We start from the raw sequence: 17,559 nt of genomic DNA on the forward strand, positions 1-17,559 counted from the left end.
CGCGTGCTCATAGCCATTGGGCCTCAAACCCAAAAAAACGCCTGCAGCACCTGGGGTTCACAGCCGGTCTCCCATGCAGCTACTAACCAGGCCTGAAGCCGCTTAGCTTCCACGATCTGACGAGAGCGGGCGCTTTCGGCTTAGTGTGGCCGCAGGCAACGTCCAAGGCGCCGTTCCGGCGCCTTGAAGGTGAGGCTTCCCACACGTGCTCATAGCCATTGGGCCTCAAACCCAAAAAAACACCTGCAGCACCTGGGGTTCACAGCCGGTCTCCCATGCAGCTACTAACCAGGCCTGAAGCCGCTTAGCTTCCGCGATCTGACGAGAGCGGGCGCTTTCGGCTTAGTGTGGCCGCAGGCAACCTCCAAGGCGCCGTTTCGGCGCCTTGAAGGTGAGGCTTCCCACGCGTGCTCATAGCCATTGGGCCTCAAACCCAAAAAAACGCCTGCAGCACCTGGGGTTCACAGCCGGTCTCCCATGCAGCTACTAAGCAGGCCTGAAGCCGCTTAGCTTCCGCAATCTGACGAGAGCAGGCGCTTTCGGCTTAGTGTGGCCGCAGGCAACCTCCAAGGCGCCGTTCCGGCGCCTTGAAGGTGAGGCTTCCCACGCGTGCTCATAGCCATTGGGCCTCAAACCCAAAAAAAACGCCTGCAGCACCTGGGGTTCACAACCAGTCTCCCATGCAGCTACTAACCAGGCCTGAAGGCGCTTAGCTTCCGCGATCTGACGAGAGCGGGCGCTTTCGGCTTAGTGTGGCCGCAGACAACTTCCAAGGCGCCGTTCCGGCGCCTTGAAGGTGAGGCTTCCCACGCGTGCTCATAGCCATTGGGCCTCAAACCCAAAAAAACGCCTGCAGCACCTGGGGTTCACAGCTGGTCTCCCATGCAGCTACTAACCAGGCCTGAAGCCGCTTAGCTTCGGCGATCTGACGAGAGCGGGCGCTTTCGGCTTAGTGAGGCCGCAGGCAACCTCCAAGGCGCCGTTCCGGCGCCTTGAAGGTGAGGCTTCCCACGCGTGCTCATAGCCATTGGGCCTCAAACCCAAAAAAATGCCTGCAGCACCTGAGGTTCACAGCCGGTCTCCCATGCAGCTACTAACCAGGCCTGAAGCCGCTTAGCTTCCGCGATCTGACAAGAGCAGGCGCTTTCGGCTTAGTGTGGCCGCAGGCAACCTCCAAGGTGCCGTTCCGGCGCCTTGAAGGTGAGGCTTCCCACGCGTGCTCATAGCCATTGGGCCTCAAACCCAAAAAAACACCTGCAGCACCTGGGGTTCACAGCCGGTCTCCCATGCAGCTACTAACCAGGCCTGAAGCCGCTTAGCTTCCGCCATCTGACGAGAGCGGGCGCTTTCAGCTTAGTGTGGCCGCAGGCAACCTCCAAGGCGCCGTTCCGGCGCCTTGAAGGTGAGGCTTCCTACGCGTGCTCATAGCCATTGGGCCTCAAACCCAAAAAAACACCTGCAGCACCTGGGGTTCACAGCCGGTCTCCCATGCAGCTACTAACCAGGCCTGAAGCCGCTTAGCTTCCGCGATCTGACGAGAGCGGGCGCTTTCTGGTTAGTGTGGCCGCAGGCAACCTCCAAGGCGCCGTTCCGGCGCCTTGAAGGTGAGGCTTCCCACGCGTGCTCACAGCCATTGGGCCTCAAACCCAAAAAAACGCCTGCAGCACCTGGGGTTCACAGCCGGTCTCCCATGCAGCTACTAACCAGGCATGAAACCGCTTAGCTTCCGCGATCTGACGAGAGCGGGCGCTTTCGGCTTAGTGTGGCCGCAGGCAACCTCCGAGGCGCCGTTCCGGCGCCTTGAAGGTGAGGCTTCCCACGCGTGCTTATAGCCATTGGGCCTCAAACCCAAAAAAAACGCCTGCAGCACCTGGGGTTCACAGCCGGTCTCCCATGCAGCTACTAACCAGGCCTGAAGCCGCTTAGCTTCCGCGATCTGACGAGAGCGGGCGCTTTCGGCTTAGTGTGGCCGCAGGCAACCTCCAAGGCGCCGGGAAACCTTCCCACGCGTGCTCATAGCCATTGGGCCTCAAACCCAAAAAAACGCCTGCAGCACCTGGGGTTCACAGCCGGTCTCCCATGCAGCTACTAACCAGGCCTGAAGCCGCTTAGCTTCCGCGATCTGACGAGAGCGGGCGCTTTCGGCTTAGTGTGGCCGCAGGCAACCTCCAAGGCGCCGTTCCGGCGCCTTGAAGGTGAGGCTTCCCACGCGTGCTCATAGCCATTGGGCCTCAAACCCAAAAAAACTCCTGCAGCACCTGGGGTTCACAGCCGGTCTCCCATGCAGCTACTAACCAGGCCTAAAGCCGCTTAGCTTCCGCGATCTGACGAGAGCAGGCGCTTTCGGCTTAGTGTGGCCGCAGGCAACCTCCAAGGCGCCGTTCCGGCGCCTTGAAGGTGAGGCTTCCCACGCGTGCTCATAGCCATTGGGCCTCAAACCCAAAAAAACGCCTGCAGCACCTGGGATTCACAGCCGGTCTCCCATGCAGCTACTAACCAGGCCTGAAGCCGCTTAGCTTCCGCGATCTGACAAGAGCGGGCGCCTTCGGCTTAGTGTGGCCGCAGGCAACCTCCAAGGCGCCGTTCCGGCGCCTTGAAGGTGAGGCTTCCCACACGTGCTCATAGCCATTGGGCCTCAAACCCAAAAAAACGCCTGCAGCACCTGGGGTTCACAGCCGGTCTCCCATGCAGCTACTAACCAGGCCTGAAGCCGCTTAGCTTCCGCGATCTGACGAGAGTGGGCACTTTCGGCTTAGTGTGGCCGCAGGCAACCTCTAAGGCGCCGTTCCGGCGCCTTGAAGGTGAGGCTTCCCACGCGTGCTCATAGCCATTGGGCCTCAAACCCAAAAAAACGCCTGCAGCACCTGGGGTTCACAGCCGGTCTCCCATGCAGCTACTAACCAGGCCTGAAGCCGCTTAGCTTCCGTGATCTGACAAGAGCGGGCGCTTTCGGCTTAGTGTGGCCGCAGGCAACCTCCAAGGCGCCGTTCCGGCGCCTTGAAGGTGAGGCTTCCCATGCGTGCTCATAGCCATTGGGCCTCAAACCCAAAAAAAACGCCTGCAGCACCTGGGGTTCACAGCCGGTCTCCCATGCAGCTACTAACCAGGCCTGAAGCCGCTTAGCTTCCGCGATCTGACGAGAGCGGGCGCTTTCGGCTTAGTGTGGCCGCAGGCAACCTCCAAAGCGCCGTTCCGGCGCCTTGAAGGTGAGGCTTCCCACGCGTGCTCATAGCCATTGGGCCTCAAACCCAAAAAAACGCCTGCAGCACCTGGGGTTCACAGCCGGTCTCCCATGCAGCTACTAACCAGGCCTGAAGCCGCTTAACTTCCGCGATCTGACGAGAGCGGGCGCTTTCGGCTTAGTGTGGCCGCAGGTAACCTCCAAGGCGCCATTCCGGCGCCTTGAAGGTGAGGCTTCCCACGCGTGCTCATAGCCATTGGGCCTCAAACCCAAAAAAACGCCTGCAGCACCTGGGGTTCACAGCCAGTCTCCCATGCAGCTACTAACCAGGCCTGAAGCCGCTTAGCTTCAGCGATCTGACGAGAGCGGGCGCTTTCGGCTTAGTGTAGCCGCAGGCAACCTCCAAGGCGCCGTTACGGCGCCTTGAAGGTGAGGCTTCCCACGCGTGCTCATAGCCATTGGGCCTCAAACCCAAAAAAACACCTGCAGCACCTGGGGTTCACAACCGGTCTCCCATGCAGCTACTAACCAGGCCTGAAGGCGCTTTGCTTCCGCGATCTGACGAGAGCGGGCGCTTTCGGCTTAGTGTGGCCGCAGGCAACCCCCAAGGCGCCCTTCCGGCGCCTTGAAGGTGAGGCTTCCCACGCGTGCTCATAGCCATTGGGCCTCAAACCCAAAAAAACGCCTGCAGCACCTGGGGTTCACAGCCGGTCTCCCATGCAGCTACTAACCAGGCCTGAAGCCGCTTAGCTTCCACGATCTGACGAGAGCGGGCGCTTTCGGCTTAGTGTGGCCGCAGGCAACGTCCAAGGCGCCGTTCCGGCGCCTTGAAGGTGAGGCTTCCCACACGTGCTCATAGCCATTGGGCCTCAAACCCAAAAAAACACCTGCAGCACCTGGGGTTCACAGCCGGTCTCCCATGCAGCTACTAACCAGGCCTGAAGCCGCTTAGCTTCCGCGATCTGACGAGAGCGGGCGCTTTCGGCTTAGTGTGGCCGCAGGCAACCTCCAAGGCGCCGTTTCGGCGCCTTGAAGGTGAGGCTTCCCACGCGTGCTCATAGCCATTGGGCCTCAAACCCAAAAAAACGCCTGCAGCACCTGGGGTTCACAGCCGGTCTCCCATGCAGCTACTAAGCAGGCCTGAAGCCGCTTAGCTTCCGCAATCTGACGAGAGCAGGCGCTTTCGGCTTAGTGTGGCCGCAGGCAACCTCCAAGGCGCCGTTCCGGCGCCTTGAAGGTGAGGCTTCCCACGCGTGCTCATAGCCATTGGGCCTCAAACCCAAAAAAACGCCTGCAGCACCTGGGGTTCACAACCAGTCTCCCATGCAGCTACTAACCAGGCCTGAAGGCGCTTAGCTTCCGCGATCTGACGAGAGCGGGCGCTTTCGGCTTAGTGTGGCCGCAGACAACTTCCAAGGCGCCGTTCCGGCGCCTTGAAGGTGAGGCTTCCCACGCGTGCTCATAGCCATTGGGCCTCAAACCCAAAAAAACGCCTGCAGCACCTGGGGTTCACAGCTGGTCTCCCATGCAGCTACTAACCAGGCCTGAAGCCGCTTAGCTTCGGCGATCTGACGAGAGCGGGCGCTTTCGGCTTAGTGAGGCCGCAGGCAACCTCCAAGGCGCCGTTCCGGCGCCTTGAAGGTGAGGCTTCCCACGCGTGCTCATAGCCATTGGGCCTCAAACCCAAAAAAATGCCTGCAGCACCTGAGGTTCACAGCCGGTCTCCCATGCAGCTACTAACCAGGCCTGAAGCCGCTTAGCTTCCGCGATCTGACAAGAGCAGGCGCTTTCGGCTTAGTGTGGCCGCAGGCAACCTCCAAGGTGCCGTTCCGGCGCCTTGAAGGTGAGGCTTCCCACGCGTGCTCATAGCCATTGGGCCTCAAACCCAAAAAAACACCTGCAGCACCTGGGGTTCACAGCCGGTCTCCCATGCAGCTACTAACCAGGCCTGAAGCCGCTTAGCTTCCGCCATCTGACGAGAGCGGGCGCTTTCAGCTTAGTGTGGCCGCAGGCAACCTCCAAGGCGCCGTTCCGGCGCCTTGAAGGTGAGGCTTCCTACGCGTGCTCATAGCCATTGGGCCTCAAACCCAAAAAAACACCTGCAGCACCTGGGGTTCACAGCCGGTCTCCCATGCAGCTACTAACCAGGCCTGAAGCCGCTTAGCTTCCGCGATCTGACGAGAGCGGGCGCTTTCTGGTTAGTGTGGCCGCAGGCAACCTCCAAGGCGCCGTTCCGGCGCCTTGAAGGTGAGGCTTCCCACGCGTGCTCACAGCCATTGGGCCTCAAACCCAAAAAAACGCCTGCAGCACCTGGGGTTCACAGCCGGTCTCCCATGCAGCTACTAACCAGGCATGAAACCGCTTAGCTTCCGCGATCTGACGAGAGCGGGCGCTTTCGGCTTAGTGTGGCCGCAGGCAACCTCCGAGGCGCCGTTCCGGCGCCTTGAAGGTGAGGCTTCCCACGCGTGCTTATAGCCATTGGGCCTCAAACCCAAAAAAACGCCTGCAGCACCTGGGGTTCACAGCCGGTCTCCCATGCAGCTACTAACCAGGCCTGAAGCCGCTTAGCTTCCGCGATCTGACGAGAGCGGGCGCTTTCGGCTTAGTGTGGCCGCAGGCAACCTCCAAGGCGCCGGGAAACCTTCCCACGCGTGCTCATAGCCATTGGGCCTCAAACCCAAAAAAACGCCTGCAGCACCTGGGGTTCACAGCCGGTCTCCCATGCAGCTACTAACCAGGCCTGAAGCCGCTTAGCTTCCGCGATCTGACGAGAGCGGGCGCTTTCGGCTTAGTGTGGCCGCAGGCAACCTCCAAGGCGCCGTTCCGGCGCCTTGAAGGTGAGGCTTCCCACGCGTGCTCATAGCCATTGGGCCTCAAACCCAAAAAAACTCCTGCAGCACCTGGGGTTCACAGCCGGTCTCCCATGCAGCTACTAACCAGGCCTAAAGCCGCTTAGCTTCCGCGATCTGACGAGAGCAGGCGCTTTCGGCTTAGTGTGGCCGCAGGCAACCTCCAAGGCGCCGTTCCGGCGCCTTGAAGGTGAGGCTTCCCACGCGTGCTCATAGCCATTGGGCCTCAAACCCAAAAAAACGCCTGCAGCACCTGGGATTCACAGCCGGTCTCCCATGCAGCTACTAACCAGGCCTGAAGCCGCTTAGCTTCCGCGATCTGACAAGAGCGGGCGCCTTCGGCTTAGTGTGGCCGCAGGCAACCTCCAAGGCGCCGTTCCGGCGCCTTGAAGGTGAGGCTTCCCACACGTGCTCATAGCCATTGGGCCTCAAACCCAAAAAAACGCCTGCAGCACCTGGGGTTCACAGCCGGTCTCCCATGCAGCTACTAACCAGGCCTGAAGCCGCTTAGCTTCCGCGATCTGACGAGAGTGGGCACTTTCGGCTTAGTGTGGCCGCAGGCAACCTCTAAGGCGCCGTTCCGGCGCCTTGAAGGTGAGGCTTCCCACGCGTGCTCATAGCCATTGGGCCTCAAACCCAAAAAAAACGCCTGCAGCACCTGGGGTTCACAGCCGGTCTCCCATGCAGCTACTAACCAGGCCTGAAGCCGCTTAGCTTCCGTGATCTGACAAGAGCGGGCGCTTTCGGCTTAGTGTGGCCGCAGGCAACCTCCAAGGCGCCGTTCCGGCGCCTTGAAGGTGAGGCTTCCCATGCGTGCTCATAGCCATTGGGCCTCAAACCCAAAAAAACGCCTGCAGCACCTGGGGTTCACAGCCGGTCTCCCATGCAGCTACTAACCAGGCCTGAAGCCGCTTAGCTTCCGCGATCTGACGAGAGCGGGCGCTTTCGGCTTAGTGTGGCCGCAGGCAACCTCCAAAGCGCCGTTCCGGCGCCTTGAAGGTGAGGCTTCCCACGCGTGCTCATAGCCATTGGGCCTCAAACCCAAAAAAATGCCTGCAGCACCTGGGGTTCACAGCCGGTCTCCCATGCAGCTACTAACCAGGCCTGAAGCCGCTTAACTTCCGCGATCTGACGAGAGCGGGCGCTTTCGGCTTAGTGTGGCCGCAGGTAACCTCCAAGGTGCCGTTCCGGCGCCTTGAAGGTGAGGCTTCCCACGCGTGCTCATAGCCATTGGGCCTCAAACCCAAAAAAACGCCTGCAGCACCTGGGGTTCACAGCCGGTCTCCCATGCAGCTACTAACCAGGCCTGAAGCCGCTTAGCTTCCGCGATCTGATGAGAGCGGGCGCTTTCGACTTAGTGTGGCCGCAGGCAACCTCCAAGGCGCCGTTCCGGCGCCTTGAAGGTGAGGCTTCCCACGCGTGCTCATAGCCATTGGGCCTCAAACCCAAAAAAACACCTGCAGCACCTGGGGTTCACAGCCGGTCTCGCGTACATTTGAATACGGCGCTGGTAGACTTGGGCGCAGGATCCAGCTGTTAAATGGCTGGTCCTGCTTCTGCACAAGTCCGGGGCGTTTTAATTACTATTCCCCCTCCAGGCCGACATGGATAGTGGGGGAATGAAATAATTCGGCTTCCAGCGATTGCTGGAGGCCGAATTATTGTGTTTTTTAAACAACTTCGGCTCCGTCTTCTGACGGAGCCGACCTTCCTCACTGAGCGCCGCTATAGACTGATTCCTATTACAGTCTACGGCGGCGCTGGCTGCGCCCAAAGCTAGCAGCGCTGAAAAGCACTGCTCCGGCCGGTCTCCCATGCAGCTACTAACCAGGCCTGAAGCCGCTTAGCTTCCGCGATCTGACGAGAGCGGGCGCTTTCGGCTTAGTGTGGCCGCAGGAAACCTCCAAAGCGCCGTTCCGGTGCCTTGAAGTTGAGGCTTCCCACGCGTGCTCATAGCCATTGGGCCTCAAACCCAAAAAACCGCCTGCAGCACCTGGGGTTCACAGCCGGTCTCCCATGCAGCTACTAACCAGGCCTGAAGCCACTTAGCTTCCGCGATCTGACGAGAGCGGGCACTTTTGGCTTAGTGTGGCCGCAGGCAACCTCCAAGGCGCCGTTCCGGCGCCTTGAAGGTGAGGCTTCCCACGCGTGCTCATAGCCATTGGGCCTCAAACCCAAAAAAACACCTGCAGCACCTGGGGTTCACAGCCGGTCTCCCATGCAGCTACTAACCAGGCCTGAAGCCGCTTAGCTTCCGCGATCTGACGCTTTCGGCTTAGTGTGGCCGCAGGCAACCTCCAAGGCGCTGTTCCGGCGCCTTGAAGGTGAGGCTTCCCACGCGTGCTCATAGCCATTGGGCCTCAAACCCAAAAAAACACCTGCAGCACCAGGGGTTCACAGCCGGTCTCCCATGCAGCTACTAACCAGGCCTGAAGCCGCTTAGCTTCCACGATCTGACGAGAGCGGGCGCTTTCGGCTTAGTGTGGCCACAGGCAACCTCTAAGGCGCCGTTCCGGCGCCTTGAAGGTGAGGCTTCCCACGCGTGCTCATAGCCATTGGGCCTCAAACCCAAAAAAACCCCTGCAGCACCTGGGGTTCACAGCCGGTCTCCCATGCAGCTTCTAACCAGGCCTGAAGCCGCTTAGCTTCCGCGATCTGACGAGAGCGGGCGCTTTCGGCTTAGTGTGGCCGCAGGCAACCTCCAAGGTGCCGTTCCGGCGCCTTGAAGGTGAGGCTTCCCACGCGTTCTCATAGCCATTGGGCCTCAAACCCAAAAAAACACCTGCAGCACCTGGGGTTCACAGCCGGTCTCCCATGCAGCTACTAACAAGGCCTGAAGCCGCTTAGCTTCCGCGATCTGACGAGAGCGGGCGCTTTCGGCTTAGTGTGGCCGCAGGCAACCTCCAAGGCGCCGTTTCGGCGCCTTGAAGGTGAGGCTTCCCACGCGTGCTCATAGCCATTGGGCCTCAAACCCAAAAAAACACCTGCAGCACCTGGGGTTCATAACCGGTCTCCCATGCAGCTACTAACCAGGCCTGAAGGCGCTTAGCTTCCGCGATCTGACGAGAGCGGGCGCTTTCGGCTTAGTGTGGCCGCAGGCAACCTCCAAGGCGCCGTTCCGGCGCCTTGAAGGTGAGGCTTCCCACGCGTGCTCATAGCCATTGGGCCTCAAACCCAAAAAAACGCCTGCAGCACCTGGGGTTCACAGCCGGTCTCCCATGCAGCTACTAACCAGGCCTGAAGCCGCTTAGCTTCCGCGATCTGACGAGAGCGGGCGCTTTCGGCTTAGTGTGGCCGCAGGCAACCTCCAGGGCGCCGTTCCGGCGCCTTGAAGGTGAGGCTTCCCACACGTGCTCATAGCCATTGGGCCTCAAACCCAAAAAAACACCTGCAGCACCTGGGGTTCACAGCCGGTCTCCCATGCAGCTACTAACCAGGCCTGAAGCCGCTTAGCTTCCGCGATCTGACGAGAGCGGGCGCTTTCGGCTTAGTGTGGCCGCTGGCAACCTCCAAGGCGCCGTTCCGGCGCCTTGAAGGTGAGGCTTCCCACGCGTGCTCATAGCCATTGGGCCTCAAACCCAAAAAAAACGCCTGCAGCACCTGGGGTTCACAGCCGGTCTCCCATGCAGCTACTAACCAGGCCTGAAGCCGCTTAGCTTCCGCGATCTGACGAGAGCGGGCGCTTTCGGCTTAGTGTGGCCGCAGGCAACCTCCAAGGCGCCATTCCGGCGCCTTGAAGGTGAGGCTTCCCACGCGTGCTCATAGCCATTGGGCCTCAAACCCAAAAAAACGCCTGCAGCACCTGGGGTTCACAGCCGGTCTCCCATGCAGCTACTAACCAGGCCTGAAGCCGCTTAGCTTCAGCGATCTGACGAGAGCGGGCGCTTTCGGCTTAGTGTAGCCACAGGCAACCTCCAAGGCGCCGTTACGGCGCCTTGAAGGTGAGGCTTCCCACGCGTGCTCATAGCCATTGGGCCTCAAACCCAAAAAAACACCTGCAGCACCTGGGGTTCACAACCGGTCTCCCATGCAGCTACTAACCAGGCCTGAAGGCGCTTAGCTTCCGCGATCTGACGAGAGCGGGCGCTTTCGGCTTAGTGTGGCCGCAGGCAACCCCCAAGGCGCCCTTCCGGCGCCTTGAAGGTGAGGCTTCCCACGCGTGCTCATAGCCATTGGGCCTCAAACCCAAAAAAACGCCTGCAGCACCTGGGGTTCACAGCCGGTCTCCCATGCAGCTACTAACCAGGCCTGAAGCCGCTTAGCTTCCACGATCTGACGAGAGCGGGCGCTTTCGGCTTAGTGTGGCCGCAGGCAACGTCCAAGGCGCCGTTCCGGCGCCTTGAAGGTGAGGCTTCCCACACGTGCTCATAGCCATTGGGCCTCAAACCCAAAAAAACACCTGCAGCACCTGGGGTTCACAGCCGGTCTCCCATGCAGCTACTAACCAGGCCTGAAGCCGCTTAGCTTCCGCGATCTGATGAGAGCGGGCTCTTTCGGCTTAGTGTGGCCGCAGGCAACCTCCAAGGCGCCGTTTCGGCGCCTTGAAGGTGAGGCTTCCCACGCGTGCTCATAGCCATTGGGCCTCAAACCCAAAAAAACGCCTGCAGCACCTGGGGTTCACAGCCGGTCTCCCATGCAGCTACTAAGCAGGCCTGAAGCCGCTTAGCTTCCGCAATCTGACGAGAGCAGGCGCTTTCGGCTTAGTGTGGCCGCAGGCAACCTCCAAGGCGCCGTTCCGGCGCCTTGAAGGTGAGGCTTCCCACGCGTGCTCATAGCCATTGGGCCTCAAACCCAAAAAAACGCCTGCAGCACCTGGGGTTCACAGCCGGTCTCCCATGCAGCTACTAACCAGGCCTGAAGCCGCTTAGCTTCCGCGATCTGACGAGAGCGGGCGCTTTCGGCTTAGTGTGGCCGCAGGCAACCTCCAAGGCGCCGTTCCGGCGCCTTGAAGGTGAGGCTTCCTACGCGTGCTCATAGCCATTGGGCCTCAAACCCAAAAAAACACCTGCAGCACCTGGGGTTCACAGCCGGTCTCCCATGCAGCTACTAACCAGGCATGAAACCGCTTAGCTTCCGCGATCTGACGAGAGCGGGCGCTTTCGGCTTAGTGTGGCCGCAGGCAACCTCCGAGGCGCCGTTCCGGCGCCTTGAAGGTGAGGCTTCCCACGCGTGCTTATAGCCATTGGGCCTCAAACCCAAAAAAACGCCTGCAGCACCTGGGGTTCACAGCCGGTCTCCCATGCAGCTACTAACCAGGCCTGAAGCCGCTTAGCTTCCGCGATCTGACGAGAGCGGGCGCTTTCGGCTTAGTGTGGCCACAGGCAACCTCCAAGGCGCCGGGAAACCTTCCCACGCGTGCTCATAGCCATTGGGCCTCAAACCCAAAAAAACGCCTGCAGCACCTGGGGTTCACAGCCGGTCTCCCATGCAGCTACTAACCAGGCCTGAAGCCGCTTAGCTTCCGCGATCTGACGAGAGCGGGCGCTTTCGGCTTAGTGTGGCCGCAGGCAACCTCCAAGGCGCCGATCCGGCGCCTTGAAGGTGAGGCTTCCCACGCGTGCTCATAGCCATTGGGCCTCAAACCCAAAAAAACTCCTGCAGCACCTGGGGTTCACAGCCGGTCTCCCATGCAGCTACTAACCAGGCCTGAAGCCGCTTAGCTTCCGCGATCTGACGAGAGCAGGCGCTTTCGGCTTAGTGTGGCCGCAGGCAACCTCCAAGGCGCCGTTCCGGCGCCTTGAAGGTGAGGCTTCCCACGCGTGCTCATAGCCATTGGGCCTCAAACCCAAAAAAACGCCTGCAGCACCTGGGATTCACAGCCGGTCTCCCATGCAGCTACTAACCAGGCCTGAAGCCGCTTAGCTTCCGCGATCTGACAAGAGCGGGCGCTTTCGGCTTAGTGTGGCCGCAGGCAACCTCCAAGGCGCCGTTCCGGCGCCTTGAAGGTGAGGCTTCCCACACGTGCTCATAGCCATTGGGCCTCAAACCCAAAAAAACGCCTGCAGCACCTGGGGTTCACAGCCGGTCTCCCATGCAGCTACTAACCAGGCCTGAAGCCGCTTAGCTTCCGCGATCTGACGAGAGTGGGCACTTTCGGCTTAGTGTGGCCGCAGGCAACCTCTAAGGCGCCGTTCCGGCGCCTTGAAGGTGAGGCTTCCCACGCGTGCTCATAGCCATTGGGCCTCAAACCCAAAAAAACGCCTGCAGCACCTGGGGTTCACAGCCGGTCTCCCATGCAGCTACTAACCAGGCCTGAAGCCGCTTAGCTTCCGTGATCTGACAAGAGCGGGCGCTTTCGGCTTAGTGTGGCCGCAGGCAACCTCCAAGGCGCCGTTCCGGCGCCTTGAAGGTGAGGCTTCCCATGCGTGCTCATAGCCATTGAGCCTCAAAACCAAAAAAACGCCTGCAGCACCTGGGGTTCACAGCCGGTCTCCCATGCAGCTACTAACCAGGCCTGAAGCCGCTTAGCTTCCGCGATCTGACGAGAGCGGGCGCTTTCGGCTTAGTGTGGCCGCAGGCAACCTCCACAGCGCCGTTCCGGCGCCTTGAAGGTGAGGCTTCCCACGCGTGCTCATAGCCATTGGGCCTCAAACCCAAAAAAACACCTGCAGCACCTGGGGTTCACAGCCGGTCTCCCATGCAGCTACTAACCAGGCCTGAAGCCGCTTAACTTCCGCGATCTGACGAGAGCGGGCGCTTTCGGCTTAGTGTGGCCGCAGGTAACCTCCAAGGTGCCGTTCCGGCGCCTTGAAGGTGAGGCTTCCCACGCGTGCTCATAGCCATTGGGCCTCAAACCCAAAAAAACGCCTGCAGCACCTGGGGTTCACAGCCGGTCTCCCATGCAGCTACTAACCAGGCCTGAAGCCGTTTAGCTTCCGCGATCTGATGAGAGCGGGCGCATTCGGCTTAGTGTGGCCGAAGCAACCTCCATGGCGCCGTTCCGGCGCCTTGAAGGTGAGGCTTCCCACGCGTGCTCATAGCCATTGGGCCTCAAACCCAAAAAAACACCTGCAGCACCTGGGGTTCACAGCCGGTCTCCCATGCAGCTACTAACCAGGCCTGAAGCCGCTTAGCTTCCGCGATCTGACGAGAGCGGGCGCTTTCGGCTTAGTGTGGCCGCAGGAAACCTCCAAAGCGCCGTTCCGGCGCCTTGAAGTTGAGGCTTCCCACGCGTGCTCATAGCCATTGGGCCTCAAACCCAAAAAATCGCCTGCAGCGCCTGGGGTTCACAGCCGGTCTCCCATGCAGCTACTAACCAGGCCTGAAGCCGCTTAGCTTCCGCGATCTGACGAGAGCGGGCACTTTTGGCTTAGTGTGGCCGCAGGCAACCTCCAAGGCGCCGTTCCGGCGCCTTGAAGGTGAGGCTTCCCACGCGTGCTCATAGCCATTGGGCCTCAAACCCAAAAAAACACCTGCAGCACCTGGGGTTCACAGCCGGTCTCCCATGCAGCTACTAACCAGGCCTGAAGCCGCTTAGCTTCCGCGATCTGACGCTTTCGGCTTAGTGTGGCCGCAGGCAACCTCCAAGGCGCTGTTCCGGCGCCTTGAAGGTGAGGCTTCCCACGCGTGCTCATAGCCATTGGGCCTCAAACCCAAAAAAACGCCTGCAGCACCAGGGGTTCACAGCCGGTCTCCCATGCAGCTACTAACCAGGCCTGAAGCCGCTTAGCTTCCACGATCTGACGAGAGCGGGCGCTTTCGGCTTAGTGTGGCCACAGGCAACCTCTAAGGCGCCGTTCCGGCGCCTTGAAGGTGAGGCTTCCCACGCGTGCTCATAGCCATTGGGCCTCAAACCCAAAAAAACCCCTGCAGCACCTGGGGTTCACAGCCGGTCTCCCATGCAGCTTCTAACCAGGCCTGAAGCCGCTTAGCTTCCGCGATCTGACGAGAGCGGGCGCTTTCGGCTTAGTGTGGCCGCAGGCAACCTCCAAGGTGCCGTTCCGGCGCCTTGAAGGTGAGGCTTCCCACGCGTGCTCATAGCCATTGGGCCTCAAACCCAAAAAAACACCTGCAGCACCTGGGGTTCACAGCCGGTCTCCCATGCAGCTACTAACAAGGCCTGAAGCCGCTTAGCTTCCGCGATCTGACGAGAGCGGGCGCTTTCGGCTTAGTGTGGCCGCAGGCAACCTCCAAGGCGCCGTTTCGGCGCCTTGAAGGTGAGGCTTCCCACGCGTGCTCATAGCCATTGGGCCTCAAACCCAAAAAAACACCTGCAGCACCTGGGGTTCACAGCCGGTCTCCCATGCAGCTACTAACCAGGCCTGAAGCCGCTTAGCTTCCGCGATCTGACGAGAGCGGGCGCTTTCGGCTTAGTGTGGCCGCAGGCAACCTCCAAGGCGCCGTTCCGGCGCCTTGAAGGTGAGGCTTCCCACGCGTGCTCATAGCCATTGGGCCTCAAACCCAAAAAAACACCTGCAGCACCTGGGGTTCACAGCCGGTCTCCCATGCAGCTACTAACCAGGCCTGAAGCCGCTTAGCTTCTGCGATCTGACGAGAGCGGGCGCTTTCGGCTTAGTGTGGCCGCAGGCAACCTCCAAAGCGGCGTTCCGGCGCCTTGAAGGTGAGGCTTCCCACGCGTGCTCATAGCAATTGGGCCTCAAACCCAAAAAAATGCCTGCAGCACCTGGGGTTCACAGCCGGTCTCCCATACAGCTACTAACCAGGCCTGAAGCCGCTTAGCTTCCACGATCTGACGAGAGCGGGCGCTTTCGGCTTAGTGTGGCCGCAGGCAACCTCCAAGGCGCCGTTCCGGCGCCTTGAAGGTGAGGCTTCCCACGCGTGCTCATAGCCATTGGGCCTCAAACCCAAAAAAACACCTGCAGCACCTGGGGTTCACAGCCGGTCTCCTATGCAGCTACTAACCAGGCCTGAAGCCACTTAGCTTGCGCGATCTGACAAGAGCGGGCGCTTTCGGCTTAGTGTGGCCGCAGGCAACCTCCAAGGCGCCGTTCCGGCGCCTTGAAGGTGAGGCTTCCCACGCGTGCTCATAGCCATTGGGCCTCAAACCCAAAAAAACGCCTGCAGCACCTGGGGTTCACAGCCGGTCTCCCATGCAGCTACTAACCAGGCCTGAAGCCGTTTAGCTTCCGCGATCTGACGAGAGCGGGCGCTTTCGGCTTAGTGTGGCCACAGGCAACCTCCATGGCGCCGTTCCGGCGCCTTGAAGGTGAGGCTTCCCACGCGTGCTCATAGCCATTGGGCCTCAAACCCAAAAAAACACCTGCAGCACCTGGGGTTCACAGCCGGTCTCCCATGCAGCTACTAACCAGGCCTGAAGCCACTTACCTTCTGCGATCTGACGAGAGCGGGAGCCTTCGGCTTAGTGTGTCCGCAGGCAACTTCCAAACTTTTGTATAATACTCGCAGCTTGAGAAGGGCCAAAAACATTATCAAAAACAACACTCACCCTGGAAATGCCTTGTTTGAGCTCCTTCCATCAGGTAAACGTTTTAGATCAACCCGCACACACACAAACAGACTGAAAGACAGCTTTTTCCCAAACTTGATAAACTCTGAATCCTCTATGAAATAATTAACACTGTGTACAAATTGTTTAAACATCTGTAATACCTGGCATACTTGTATAATTTCTTCTCTTCCTTGTTACTATCACTATGTTCCCTATATGCACCGTGGGGTTGTCATGAAAAGTAATTTTGTTGTGTTACACAATGACAATAAAGTGAATTGAATTGATTCAGACTGTACTGCAGCTATCTAGATGATTCAGACTGTACTGCAGCTATCTAGATGATTCAGACTGTACTGCAGCTATCTACCTGAGGAGCAGGTGATAACTAACCTAAGGGCCCCTCACCAGGACTAAGCTCCCTGGTGAGGGCAGGAGAGTCAGACTAGCCAGTTTGGCAACACACGGGCAGATACAGCACAAAAACGGAAGACAGAAACAGAGTGAGGGATAAGCCAGTCGGCAACCAGATCAGATAGGCGAAGGCACAGAATCACAAGACAGGAGGGTAGTCAAGGCTAGCAGAAGGTCATAACAAATAATACAATTCAATTAGTACTTTAAGCTATCAACAGAATCTGTCTAAGGGCTGGTGCACACCGAGCGGCATTTTCAGCGTTTCTGCAGCCGCTTGCGGCTGTGGATACGCTTGGTCAATGTATCTCAATGGGGTGGTGCACACCAGAGCGGGAGGCGTTTTGCAGAAACGCATACTCCCGGGGTGAGGCATTTTTTGGATTGTGGATGCGTTTCTGCCTCAATGTTTAGTATAGGAAAAACGCAAACTGCTCTGAAAAACAGCAGTTCAGAGCGGTTTTGCAGGCGTTTTTGTTACAGAAGCTGTTCAGTAACAGCTTTACTGTAACAATATCTGAAATCTACTACACCAAAAACGCTTCACAAAACCGCAAAATGCTAGCTGAAACGCTACAGAAAAATAACAAAAAGCGTTTCAAAATCTGGTAGCATTTTGCGGATCTGCTAGCGTTTTTTGGTGTGCACCAGGCCTAAGTGTGGATCCCCAGCTCCTGCTGGTTCTAGCACACTTTCGGGTCTGACTATGGTCTGAGTGCTCACACGTAGCGAATGCAACAGCAGACAAGGAACAACTGACAGGCCTGCCCTATATATATTGGGAGCGCTCTAAAGCCACGCCCCAGTCACTCAACCAATCCTGATCAGTGTTGGAGTCAGCTGACCGGCTGATCAGCTGACTCCCCTTCTGTATGCATAAAGATCCTGTCTGTGTGCGCGCGCGTAGAACTTAGTCTGTGTGCCGGTGAAAGAGTAGGCAAAGATCCACCATGCGACCATGCGACGAAAGCTACTGGCTGAAATGCGGGGACAGTCGCCATGCCACTCGGCGCTGCGGCGGCTTCCCTCTCATTCCCCACTAACCCAGGCACCAGTCCATCCTGTCCCCGCATGACGGAACCCGCCGGCTGGAACGTGGAGATAGCCGCCATGCTACTGCTTGACGCGGCGGCATCTCCGCAATCCTTTACAAATCAGAATTCTGTTCTTTGCTGACACAAATCGTTACACTTATTAGTTGTAAGGTATTGTAATGATCGCTGCTGCAGCAGCTATTACTGGAAGTAGTAGTGCTGCAGCTCAGGCAGTTCTGATCTATTTCCATGCAAGCTGCATAGCTTTGTCTGTCTTTCCCTGCTGTCAGCTTGTGACTGATTATCATTCACCTGTGTGGGAATCTGCATGTCTGCTCCCATTGGATGACCTCAGTATAAAGATCTGCTTCCTGCAGGGTTTCCTTGGGGTTTTTATAGCTTCAGCCTAAGCCTGTCTTGCTGTCGCTTTAGCCCCCGATCGTGTTTCTTGTTATAAAGATACTTTGCTGGTCTTTGCATCATATATTGGTTCATTGCCAATATATATGCATACCAGCACGTTTATTATTTTCCTTGTATTTGTGTTACGTTAATACATCAGTGTCGCTGATGTATACGTACACGAACTGTTTATATCCTGTGTGCAGTTAGTCAGCTTTCCAGCACGTTTTGGTAGGTTGCGCGTACCGTGACCACCCGTGCTGAGGTAGT

General features: G+C 58.7%; 14 non-coding genes and 58 pseudogenes across 14 annotated transcripts; all 72 read right to left on the minus strand.

Moving 5' to 3' along the window:
* Positions 1–38: 38 nt before the first annotated feature.
* LOC137558635 (5S ribosomal RNA) lies at positions 39–157 on the minus strand (annotated as a pseudogene).
* Positions 158–240: 83 nt separating this feature from the next.
* On the minus strand, positions 241–359 carry LOC137557337 (5S ribosomal RNA; annotated as a pseudogene).
* An 83-nt stretch (positions 360–442) lies between these two features.
* Positions 443–561, minus strand: LOC137551315 (5S ribosomal RNA; annotated as a pseudogene).
* An 84-nt stretch (positions 562–645) lies between these two features.
* LOC137550926 (5S ribosomal RNA) lies at positions 646–764 on the minus strand (annotated as a pseudogene).
* Positions 765–847: 83 nt separating this feature from the next.
* LOC137549764 (5S ribosomal RNA) lies at positions 848–966 on the minus strand (annotated as a pseudogene).
* An 83-nt stretch (positions 967–1,049) lies between these two features.
* On the minus strand, positions 1,050–1,168 carry LOC137549467 (5S ribosomal RNA; annotated as a pseudogene).
* An 83-nt stretch (positions 1,169–1,251) lies between these two features.
* Positions 1,252–1,370, minus strand: LOC137550943 (5S ribosomal RNA; annotated as a pseudogene).
* Positions 1,371–1,453: 83 nt separating this feature from the next.
* On the minus strand, positions 1,454–1,572 carry LOC137551481 (5S ribosomal RNA; annotated as a pseudogene).
* Positions 1,573–1,655: 83 nt separating this feature from the next.
* On the minus strand, positions 1,656–1,774 carry LOC137549464 (5S ribosomal RNA; annotated as a pseudogene).
* An 84-nt stretch (positions 1,775–1,858) lies between these two features.
* LOC137554522 (5S ribosomal RNA) lies at positions 1,859–1,977 on the minus strand. Its single transcript, XR_011027369.1, has one exon. It is a non-coding gene; the product is annotated as a 5S ribosomal RNA (ribosomal RNA).
* A 67-nt stretch (positions 1,978–2,044) lies between these two features.
* On the minus strand, positions 2,045–2,163 carry LOC137554534 (5S ribosomal RNA). The gene has a single exon (XR_011027371.1). It is a non-coding gene; the product is annotated as a 5S ribosomal RNA (ribosomal RNA).
* An 83-nt stretch (positions 2,164–2,246) lies between these two features.
* On the minus strand, positions 2,247–2,365 carry LOC137547877 (5S ribosomal RNA; annotated as a pseudogene).
* Positions 2,366–2,448: 83 nt separating this feature from the next.
* Positions 2,449–2,567, minus strand: LOC137548396 (5S ribosomal RNA; annotated as a pseudogene).
* Positions 2,568–2,650: 83 nt separating this feature from the next.
* LOC137549419 (5S ribosomal RNA) lies at positions 2,651–2,769 on the minus strand (annotated as a pseudogene).
* Positions 2,770–2,852: 83 nt separating this feature from the next.
* Positions 2,853–2,971, minus strand: LOC137549703 (5S ribosomal RNA; annotated as a pseudogene).
* An 84-nt stretch (positions 2,972–3,055) lies between these two features.
* Positions 3,056–3,174, minus strand: LOC137554546 (5S ribosomal RNA). The gene has a single exon (XR_011027372.1). It is a non-coding gene; the product is annotated as a 5S ribosomal RNA (ribosomal RNA).
* An 83-nt stretch (positions 3,175–3,257) lies between these two features.
* On the minus strand, positions 3,258–3,376 carry LOC137557193 (5S ribosomal RNA; annotated as a pseudogene).
* Positions 3,377–3,459: 83 nt separating this feature from the next.
* On the minus strand, positions 3,460–3,578 carry LOC137551132 (5S ribosomal RNA; annotated as a pseudogene).
* An 83-nt stretch (positions 3,579–3,661) lies between these two features.
* On the minus strand, positions 3,662–3,780 carry LOC137550850 (5S ribosomal RNA; annotated as a pseudogene).
* Positions 3,781–3,863: 83 nt separating this feature from the next.
* LOC137558637 (5S ribosomal RNA) lies at positions 3,864–3,982 on the minus strand (annotated as a pseudogene).
* Positions 3,983–4,065: 83 nt separating this feature from the next.
* On the minus strand, positions 4,066–4,184 carry LOC137557338 (5S ribosomal RNA; annotated as a pseudogene).
* Positions 4,185–4,267: 83 nt separating this feature from the next.
* Positions 4,268–4,386, minus strand: LOC137551316 (5S ribosomal RNA; annotated as a pseudogene).
* An 83-nt stretch (positions 4,387–4,469) lies between these two features.
* Positions 4,470–4,588, minus strand: LOC137550927 (5S ribosomal RNA; annotated as a pseudogene).
* Positions 4,589–4,671: 83 nt separating this feature from the next.
* Positions 4,672–4,790, minus strand: LOC137549765 (5S ribosomal RNA; annotated as a pseudogene).
* An 83-nt stretch (positions 4,791–4,873) lies between these two features.
* LOC137549468 (5S ribosomal RNA) lies at positions 4,874–4,992 on the minus strand (annotated as a pseudogene).
* Positions 4,993–5,075: 83 nt separating this feature from the next.
* Positions 5,076–5,194, minus strand: LOC137550944 (5S ribosomal RNA; annotated as a pseudogene).
* An 83-nt stretch (positions 5,195–5,277) lies between these two features.
* On the minus strand, positions 5,278–5,396 carry LOC137551482 (5S ribosomal RNA; annotated as a pseudogene).
* An 83-nt stretch (positions 5,397–5,479) lies between these two features.
* On the minus strand, positions 5,480–5,598 carry LOC137549465 (5S ribosomal RNA; annotated as a pseudogene).
* An 83-nt stretch (positions 5,599–5,681) lies between these two features.
* On the minus strand, positions 5,682–5,800 carry LOC137554557 (5S ribosomal RNA). The gene has a single exon (XR_011027373.1). It is a non-coding gene; the product is annotated as a 5S ribosomal RNA (ribosomal RNA).
* Positions 5,801–5,867: 67 nt separating this feature from the next.
* Positions 5,868–5,986, minus strand: LOC137554568 (5S ribosomal RNA). The gene has a single exon (XR_011027374.1). It is a non-coding gene; the product is annotated as a 5S ribosomal RNA (ribosomal RNA).
* Positions 5,987–6,069: 83 nt separating this feature from the next.
* On the minus strand, positions 6,070–6,188 carry LOC137547880 (5S ribosomal RNA; annotated as a pseudogene).
* An 83-nt stretch (positions 6,189–6,271) lies between these two features.
* LOC137548397 (5S ribosomal RNA) lies at positions 6,272–6,390 on the minus strand (annotated as a pseudogene).
* Positions 6,391–6,473: 83 nt separating this feature from the next.
* Positions 6,474–6,592, minus strand: LOC137549420 (5S ribosomal RNA; annotated as a pseudogene).
* Positions 6,593–6,676: 84 nt separating this feature from the next.
* LOC137549704 (5S ribosomal RNA) lies at positions 6,677–6,795 on the minus strand (annotated as a pseudogene).
* Positions 6,796–6,878: 83 nt separating this feature from the next.
* Positions 6,879–6,997, minus strand: LOC137554579 (5S ribosomal RNA). The gene has a single exon (XR_011027375.1). It is a non-coding gene; the product is annotated as a 5S ribosomal RNA (ribosomal RNA).
* An 83-nt stretch (positions 6,998–7,080) lies between these two features.
* LOC137556800 (5S ribosomal RNA) lies at positions 7,081–7,199 on the minus strand. The gene has a single exon (XR_011029438.1). It is a non-coding gene; the product is annotated as a 5S ribosomal RNA (ribosomal RNA).
* Positions 7,200–7,282: 83 nt separating this feature from the next.
* On the minus strand, positions 7,283–7,401 carry LOC137556595 (5S ribosomal RNA). Its single transcript, XR_011029238.1, has one exon. It is a non-coding gene; the product is annotated as a 5S ribosomal RNA (ribosomal RNA).
* Positions 7,402–8,011: 610 nt separating this feature from the next.
* Positions 8,012–8,130, minus strand: LOC137558887 (5S ribosomal RNA; annotated as a pseudogene).
* Positions 8,131–8,405: 275 nt separating this feature from the next.
* On the minus strand, positions 8,406–8,524 carry LOC137549276 (5S ribosomal RNA; annotated as a pseudogene).
* Positions 8,525–8,607: 83 nt separating this feature from the next.
* Positions 8,608–8,726, minus strand: LOC137551723 (5S ribosomal RNA; annotated as a pseudogene).
* An 83-nt stretch (positions 8,727–8,809) lies between these two features.
* Positions 8,810–8,928, minus strand: LOC137549537 (5S ribosomal RNA; annotated as a pseudogene).
* An 83-nt stretch (positions 8,929–9,011) lies between these two features.
* LOC137550858 (5S ribosomal RNA) lies at positions 9,012–9,130 on the minus strand (annotated as a pseudogene).
* An 83-nt stretch (positions 9,131–9,213) lies between these two features.
* LOC137554591 (5S ribosomal RNA) lies at positions 9,214–9,332 on the minus strand. Its single transcript, XR_011027377.1, has one exon. It is a non-coding gene; the product is annotated as a 5S ribosomal RNA (ribosomal RNA).
* An 83-nt stretch (positions 9,333–9,415) lies between these two features.
* LOC137547570 (5S ribosomal RNA) lies at positions 9,416–9,534 on the minus strand (annotated as a pseudogene).
* An 84-nt stretch (positions 9,535–9,618) lies between these two features.
* On the minus strand, positions 9,619–9,737 carry LOC137554603 (5S ribosomal RNA). The gene has a single exon (XR_011027378.1). It is a non-coding gene; the product is annotated as a 5S ribosomal RNA (ribosomal RNA).
* An 83-nt stretch (positions 9,738–9,820) lies between these two features.
* Positions 9,821–9,939, minus strand: LOC137549787 (5S ribosomal RNA; annotated as a pseudogene).
* An 83-nt stretch (positions 9,940–10,022) lies between these two features.
* LOC137548949 (5S ribosomal RNA) lies at positions 10,023–10,141 on the minus strand (annotated as a pseudogene).
* Positions 10,142–10,224: 83 nt separating this feature from the next.
* LOC137558638 (5S ribosomal RNA) lies at positions 10,225–10,343 on the minus strand (annotated as a pseudogene).
* Positions 10,344–10,426: 83 nt separating this feature from the next.
* Positions 10,427–10,545, minus strand: LOC137547884 (5S ribosomal RNA; annotated as a pseudogene).
* Positions 10,546–10,628: 83 nt separating this feature from the next.
* On the minus strand, positions 10,629–10,747 carry LOC137551317 (5S ribosomal RNA; annotated as a pseudogene).
* Positions 10,748–10,830: 83 nt separating this feature from the next.
* On the minus strand, positions 10,831–10,949 carry LOC137554615 (5S ribosomal RNA). The gene has a single exon (XR_011027379.1). It is a non-coding gene; the product is annotated as a 5S ribosomal RNA (ribosomal RNA).
* An 83-nt stretch (positions 10,950–11,032) lies between these two features.
* Positions 11,033–11,151, minus strand: LOC137551110 (5S ribosomal RNA; annotated as a pseudogene).
* An 83-nt stretch (positions 11,152–11,234) lies between these two features.
* LOC137556962 (5S ribosomal RNA) lies at positions 11,235–11,353 on the minus strand (annotated as a pseudogene).
* Positions 11,354–11,420: 67 nt separating this feature from the next.
* LOC137554626 (5S ribosomal RNA) lies at positions 11,421–11,539 on the minus strand. Its single transcript, XR_011027380.1, has one exon. It is a non-coding gene; the product is annotated as a 5S ribosomal RNA (ribosomal RNA).
* An 83-nt stretch (positions 11,540–11,622) lies between these two features.
* Positions 11,623–11,741, minus strand: LOC137548609 (5S ribosomal RNA; annotated as a pseudogene).
* Positions 11,742–11,824: 83 nt separating this feature from the next.
* Positions 11,825–11,943, minus strand: LOC137558587 (5S ribosomal RNA; annotated as a pseudogene).
* An 83-nt stretch (positions 11,944–12,026) lies between these two features.
* Positions 12,027–12,145, minus strand: LOC137549421 (5S ribosomal RNA; annotated as a pseudogene).
* Positions 12,146–12,228: 83 nt separating this feature from the next.
* LOC137549705 (5S ribosomal RNA) lies at positions 12,229–12,347 on the minus strand (annotated as a pseudogene).
* An 83-nt stretch (positions 12,348–12,430) lies between these two features.
* Positions 12,431–12,549, minus strand: LOC137554631 (5S ribosomal RNA). The gene has a single exon (XR_011027381.1). It is a non-coding gene; the product is annotated as a 5S ribosomal RNA (ribosomal RNA).
* An 83-nt stretch (positions 12,550–12,632) lies between these two features.
* Positions 12,633–12,751, minus strand: LOC137549871 (5S ribosomal RNA). The gene has a single exon (XR_011026862.1). It is a non-coding gene; the product is annotated as a 5S ribosomal RNA (ribosomal RNA).
* An 83-nt stretch (positions 12,752–12,834) lies between these two features.
* LOC137552989 (5S ribosomal RNA) lies at positions 12,835–12,953 on the minus strand (annotated as a pseudogene).
* An 82-nt stretch (positions 12,954–13,035) lies between these two features.
* LOC137558110 (5S ribosomal RNA) lies at positions 13,036–13,154 on the minus strand (annotated as a pseudogene).
* Positions 13,155–13,237: 83 nt separating this feature from the next.
* Positions 13,238–13,356, minus strand: LOC137549806 (5S ribosomal RNA; annotated as a pseudogene).
* Positions 13,357–13,631: 275 nt separating this feature from the next.
* LOC137547887 (5S ribosomal RNA) lies at positions 13,632–13,750 on the minus strand (annotated as a pseudogene).
* Positions 13,751–13,833: 83 nt separating this feature from the next.
* On the minus strand, positions 13,834–13,952 carry LOC137551724 (5S ribosomal RNA; annotated as a pseudogene).
* Positions 13,953–14,035: 83 nt separating this feature from the next.
* Positions 14,036–14,154, minus strand: LOC137549538 (5S ribosomal RNA; annotated as a pseudogene).
* Positions 14,155–14,237: 83 nt separating this feature from the next.
* Positions 14,238–14,356, minus strand: LOC137557339 (5S ribosomal RNA; annotated as a pseudogene).
* Positions 14,357–14,439: 83 nt separating this feature from the next.
* On the minus strand, positions 14,440–14,558 carry LOC137548878 (5S ribosomal RNA; annotated as a pseudogene).
* Positions 14,559–14,641: 83 nt separating this feature from the next.
* On the minus strand, positions 14,642–14,760 carry LOC137557913 (5S ribosomal RNA; annotated as a pseudogene).
* Positions 14,761–14,843: 83 nt separating this feature from the next.
* Positions 14,844–14,962, minus strand: LOC137554044 (5S ribosomal RNA; annotated as a pseudogene).
* Positions 14,963–15,045: 83 nt separating this feature from the next.
* LOC137558481 (5S ribosomal RNA) lies at positions 15,046–15,164 on the minus strand (annotated as a pseudogene).
* Positions 15,165–15,247: 83 nt separating this feature from the next.
* LOC137554118 (5S ribosomal RNA) lies at positions 15,248–15,366 on the minus strand (annotated as a pseudogene).
* Between the last annotated feature and the right edge of the window lie 2,193 nt (positions 15,367–17,559).

This window comes from Hyperolius riggenbachi, chromosome 2, assembly GCF_040937935.1.
Source record: "Hyperolius riggenbachi isolate aHypRig1 chromosome 2, aHypRig1.pri, whole genome shotgun sequence".
In the NCBI taxonomy this organism is placed as follows: Eukaryota; Metazoa; Chordata; class Amphibia; order Anura; family Hyperoliidae; genus Hyperolius; species Hyperolius riggenbachi.